Raw genomic sequence first — 6,802 nt, 5'->3', positions numbered from 1 at the left:
AGATTGGGAAATGACAAATTCAACGTGTGAACTAGGGTCTACTTTAGAAGAAAAGAATGTAGGAGTAGATAACTGTAGTTTAATACAAAAGGGAATGTTGTTTTATACCAAAGAAGATTTACAGCTTGTTGTAAAAAAAATATTGTGTGACAGAACACTATGAAATTGTCGTAGTGGAATCAAATCAGGATCTTTGGTATGTTAAATGTAAATCATGGAGTGACGGTTGTGCTTGAAGCCTACGGGCATGTCGGCACAAAACTCATGGGATGTTCGAAATCACAAAATTTCAAGGAGAACCCTCATGTTTTTTTTCAAAATTGACACAGAATCATTCATAGCTGGATTCAAGTTTCATGAGTATCGAAATTCAAAATTTGGTTAGAGTTGATCCTGGAGTACCTGTGGTCCTACTTCAAGAAGCCATTAAAAAACAATATGGCTATAATGTCAATTATAGACGGGTGTGGCAAACTAAGAGAAAAGCGTTAATTGTTGTGTTTGGCGATTGGGAGAAATCATATTCGGAGCTTCCGTATTGGCTAAGTGTTGTTGTTCATTACAATCCAGAAACACGAACATATTGGTTTTTCCTTCCCTCTGATGTGCCAAATACGACTATTTTTGGACGAGTTTTTTGGTCTTTTGGTCCTGCAAGAGAAGGGTTCAACCATTGTAGGCCATTAATCCAGATTGATGGAACTCATCTCTACGGAAAGTATAAGGAGAAATTATTGACAACCTTATCTATTGATGCAAACGGACATATATTTCCCCTTGCTTTTGATATCGTAGAAGGTGAGAATTCGTCCAGTTGGTCATGGTTTTTGTGGACATTGCGTGAATATGTTACCCAAAGAGAGGACATCTGCTTTATTTCTGATAGACATAAGGGCATTCTTGCTGCAATTAATAATGAAGAAATTGGTTAGAGTGAACCTAGAGCGTACCACCGATATTGTATTCGCCATGTTGCCAGTAATTTCAATACAAAATACAAATCGAAGCAACTAAAAAATTTGGTATTTAAGGTTAGAAATCAACACCAAAGGCATAAGTTCATTTGGTGCATGAAAGAATTGAAACAATTGCACCCTGAATGTCTCGAATTTTTTTCAGACATTGACTTGGAAAAAAGGACACAGTCACATGACGGTGGGTACCGCTACGAGTGGATGACCAGCAATGCAGTTGAATGCATGAACGACATTTTCAAAGGTGCTAGAATGTTATCAATTACTTCTTTGGTTAGCCTAACATTCTATCGCACAATATTGTATTTTGAACGCCAGAGACAAGAAATCGGTGAAGCACTCGATCGTAGGGACATATATACAGAATATGTCCTAAAGAAACTAAAGAGGTGGGAAAAATGAGGATCGACACATATGGTGACATCCATTGACAGGGAAAGTCAAACTTTCGAAGTACAAACTGACATAAGTATGATTTCTCCCTACAAAGGACAACACACCCAAGTTTTAAGCTTGAAAGAAGGGACATGTTCTTGCAATAAGTGGCAATCATTCAAGATTCCATGCTTTCATGTAATTGCAGTTTGTAATTACATGCATATGACATACCTACCACTTATTGATGAATGCTACAAATTGTCCAATTTCAAGCGTTGTTATGAAGGCCACTTCCATCCAATTCAACACCCAGATTATTGGCCAGAATTATCATTTACAGAAGTTCGTCCAAATGCGGACTTACTAAGAGAACAAGGTCGACCAAAAAGTTCGTGCATTCATAATGAAATGGATTGGAAAGAAGCAAGCCAAAAAGTGCGATGTATAATTTGTAAAAGAGAAGGACATAACAGACGCACTTGTCCACACCGTACACTAGGTGCTTCGTCGTTTTTGGGTCATTAGGTGTATTTTTTTTTTTACTTGTATATTTCATGTATTTGCATTCTTTATGTATTTATATTTTTCATGTAATTGTATATTTCATGTATTTGTATTCTTTATATATTTATAATGAACTTATGTAATGAATTTATATAATAAATTTAATTTATCTAATTGTATTTTTTTAGGTACTTTTTATATATCTTTTATACATGGATTTTATTATGTAATATAATTTGAACTTTTTAGGTAATGGAGCCTAGTCCTTCTAATCCTGTACAGTTGTACCAACAAAACATGCATCGTTCACAGACAGTATGGGATAGTTCTTCCACTATAGTATTGAGTTGTCGGAGAAGGGAGGCGACTGCATAACATACTATCCCATTTGATCACCGCATTATTCCATATGTTCAGGAGGCAGGTTTTCTTGGGGTTGCACAGATTGGTTTCATCCAGCTTGATTGGCACCTTATTACTGCTTTAGTTGAGCACTGGAGAACAGAGACCCACACATTTCACCTGCCCTGTGGGGAATGTATGATTACGTTGCAAGATGTTGCCATACAATTTGAGTTACAAGTGGACGAGCAACCACTGACAGGCTCACTACAGTATGACTGGAAAAACGTTTGTGAAGAGCTCTTAGTCGTTCTACCAGAGGATCTGAAGGGTCAAGATTGAGTATCCCTTGGTTGGCGTCCCAATTTTCCGAATTATCTCCCGATGCTGACGACATCAATGTACGTAGGTACGCACAAGCATACATCCTGCAGCTTATTGGAGGATTTTTATTTGCAAACAAGTCAAATACTCTGGTGCATCTCATGTTCCTCCCATTATTGTCTAATTTCGAGCACGCTGATACGTACCCGTGGGGTGGTGTATGTCTTGCATGGTTGTACAGAGAACTTTGTCGGGCTTCCAATGCACAAGCGTTGGAAATAGCGGGGTCACTAATACTATTACAAGTATGGGCTTATGATCGATTTCCAATTATAGCACCACAAGTCCAACTACAGGCCCTAGATCATCGTCCACTTAGTGCCAGGTATTATTTTATTTATATATTTATTTCGTTATCATTTTATGTAAGAATATAAATTAATTGTACTTTTTATAATTTTAGATGGAGTAATGTATTAGCTACCTCTGAACAGTCAACAAATATGTTGCTCATGTACAGAAAAATATCCGACATGCTGATGCACAATCAGGTAGTAAATATGTATATAAATGAATATTTAAAACATTTTATATGTATACTTATTATTTTTTTTGTCAGGTTATTTGGACGCCATACACACAGATTTGGTCATCCTTACCTGAATATTGTCGTGATGGTGAAGACATCTGGTTGACTGTTAGCCCTTTTATATGCTTCCATATAGTAGAGTGACATCATCCAGATCGTGTGCTAAGACAGTTCGGTATGCGACAAACTATACCTTCGTTGTCCTATACACTCCCATCACTACACCAGATCGATTTAAGAGGTAAGCACGACCAAGACTGGTGTCGAATCCATGTGGAATATTTATCCTATTGGCATGGACGACGTGATCATTGTGTACAGGAAGAATTAACAAATGGACCAGTTATATCAGACGACTACTTTCCCTGGTACAATTTGATCACGAGGTGATTTATCTCACCTGACGACGCTTACTATTACTACATGGTAAGAGATTTAAAATCAGACATTTTCATATATATGATATGAATATTTTTTAATATTTATTTTTTTATTGTACATAATAATTTTATCAGCGATGTTCAACAATATTCAGTGTAGAACAACTTACCAGAATTGGGTTCAATGTGTCAGCAAACATTGGTCAACGTAGAAGGTATTATTCAACAAACAAGACAACTCAATGTTGTTGACACCGATCGAAGACGTATTCGTCGTAGATGACAGCGACAATGGGGTGAACCTAATTTAGAGGGACACGAAGACAACCCCCATGAGGAGTAAAGGCCTTTGGGGGTCGTTTTTAAATCCCACATTGTATCATTTTCAAATTGTAAATTAAAAAACTAATTGTAAATATTCTTTAATATCATGGTATTTTTTTTAAATATAAGTGCAAGATGTTTTCATTGTAGACTAAATATATAATTAAGAAATTAGGTTTAATAATTAAGTTTAACAATTAAAAAAATAATTATAAGCAATAATGAAGGAATTAAGTTTAACAATTAACTTAAAAAAAAAAGAAAAAAAAAGTTATAAGCGAATCGTGTACCGGGTATACGAGTTCGCTTGATCGGTCAACTAGTCAGCCGACGTGGTCAGCTGACTGGATTAAATGGTACTTATGTACCGAGTACACCAATATGCCACATGGAAATCGTGTACCCAGTACACGATTCCACTACCCTAGTTTTGTCAATACTTTCCCAAAATACCTATTCTTAAAAATTGTTTCCCTCAAATCCTATTTTTGTCATTATTTATTAAAAAACATTATTTCAAAAAAAAAAAATCCCTAATTAATTAAATATATATAATTGAACTCCTTTAATCCTAATTTCCCAAATCCCTCAACCAAACAACTCCAAACAAACTCATTATTTTCCCAAAATTCAAATAATAAAGGAAATTAAATCTCAACCACAAAAATTTAATTCCTCACTTATTTGTTCCAATAAAAAAAGATCTCAATTAAATTATTAAAATCTAACCTCAACCAAAATAAATTCCAAATAATTTAACAAAATTTTACCTTAAAAATTTGGGGGTTACATTCTTCCCCCCTTAAGAAACTTTCATCCTCGAAAGTTCTAATCTTGAAAAAACTTTGGGTAATGTGCTCTCGTCTCATTCACTCCCCCAGGTTGCCTCCTTAAATTGGTGATTCCGCCATAGAACCTTCACTAGCAACACCTCCTGTTGCGCAAAACTTTCACTTCCCTTGCAACAATATATGTAGGCTTCTCTTCATAACTTAAGTTTTCATTCAGCTGCAAGGGCTTAAAGTCCACCACATGAGACGGGTCCGTTATGTACTTCCTCAACATTGAGACATGGAAAACATTGAGGATTGCAGAGAGAGATGGTGGCAAGGCCAACCAATACACCACAAGGCCAATTCACTCCAAAACCTCGAATGGTCTAACAAAACGCGGACTTAGCTTTCCATTCCTTCCAAACATCATAACACCTATCCTATGTGCTACTTTCAAGAACACTTTCTCACTTTCCTCGAACTCAAGATCTTTACGCCTAACATCGGCATTAAAGGATCCCAAATTCCATTTTTCATTGAATGTTAATTTTACAGTAAATCAAAAATTAGATATGCATTTATAAATTACAGCATGCTATTAAAAAGGTTTTAGAAACCTTACCTTTGAAGACTTTTCTTCAAAAATCCCTCGAACAGCCAAGAACATTTTGAAGACTCTCTTCAAGAAAACTTCGATAAGAGCACAAACACTACCAAAAAGGTTTCCTTGGTATTCTCAAATAAAGAACCCATAGTGGTGGGCTCTGGCTATTTTGGAATGAGGGATTTTTAGTAGTAAAGAGGAAGGTTTGAAATTGTTTACCAACAACTCAAACTCGCACACATAAGTCTTCTGTTTTTCGCACAATATCAAAATCGAAGAAAAGAATGTGGAGGAAGGAGACTCTCTCCTGTCTTTCAAAAAACCTAAGCGTGGTGGGCTCTGACTTTTAAGATGTGGAAGAAGGAGACTACAAGGAGAAAAGATGGGGGAAAGAATTGTAACCCCCTCCCTCATTTTTATTTAAATAAAATAAAGTAGATATTTAATATATATATATATATATATATATATATATATATATATATATATTAAATAATATGTTATATCAAATATAACATATAGCCTATAGATTTAATATTGTATCACATACAATATAACCTATAGTTTCTTTTCTCTCATATATGGCATTTCATATAAATCACATTTATATTAAATTCAACAACTATGAATCTAATTCATATTAATAATATTTGAATCTTATTCAAATATTTATCTTCTCTCAATTAAACTATAATGTATCAAATACATTATAATAATTACATCACATATAATTAAAAAAAAGAAACTTAATTATATCAAATATAACTAAATCCTTTTATTAATCTAAATAATTCAAATTAATCCAAAAACTGATTCTCATTTAATTCTTTTGAGCTACCAAAGGGACCTCATGGATATGTAGCTTGAAGCTCCAACGATACATGAATAATTAATCAAACTCTTTAATTGAATTATTCACCATCTGTTAACTGTCGGACACTCTACTAAAGACTAACAACTGCACTATTCGCACTACACATATATTTCTGTGTCCATTGGTTATAACCAACCAATAGTACGATGATCCTTCACAAATTGCTCGTAAGTACAACTAAGCCAAAATTACGTTTTGTCCCTATAGTTACATCTAACTTCTTAAATATCATCGATCCCTCTAATGAACAATAGATCATAGTCCAACTATGACTAAACCCTTCTCGGGCTAAGAGAGGGTGTGGTGCCATATTGTTCAAGCCCCGAAATTAGCCTTTAAAAGAGCAATTTGTCTATTTACCCCAACCTCGGAGAAGGAGTGAATTTCTTCTTGTGTAGCTGTGTTCCCAGCTCTCCAATCAGACGAATTCTCAAAATGGTAGGCTTATTGAGTCGGCGATCTGACTACTTTCACCCATACAAATCAAAGGGCCGCCCTTATAGATAGGAGTTCACAACTCACTCAAGATTTAGGTCGTGTCACTGATGCTTAATTTTATGAAGTGGAAATGTGGATGGTATGCGTCGGTGAAATTGCGTTGTGCACTTAAGTTTCCTCAGCAGAATCCAAGTGTAAATTCCTCTGAGTTTCTTGGTGAGTCCAGAGTCAAACACAGGGACTTGTGAAAACAGATTGCGTTGGTAATTTTTATGAAATCCTTGCGGTAACCAAATAA

General features: G+C 35.2%; 1 pseudogene; it reads left to right on the top strand.

Annotated features, from left to right (window-relative positions):
- The first annotated feature begins 2,108 nt into the window (after nt 1-2,108).
- Nucleotides 2,109-3,834, top strand: LOC150038637 (serine/threonine-protein phosphatase 7 long form homolog; annotated as a pseudogene).
- The last annotated feature ends 2,968 nt before the right edge of the window (nt 3,835-6,802 follow it).

The sequence above is a fragment of the Benincasa hispida genome, chromosome 1, assembly GCF_027475165.1.
Source record: "Benincasa hispida cultivar pf3 chromosome 1, pf3_genome.v1.1, whole genome shotgun sequence".
NCBI lineage: Eukaryota > Viridiplantae > Streptophyta > Magnoliopsida > Cucurbitales > Cucurbitaceae > Benincasa > Benincasa hispida.
The sequence above is the reverse complement of the archived record's forward strand: the minus strand, read 5'-3'. Positions and strand labels throughout refer to the sequence as shown.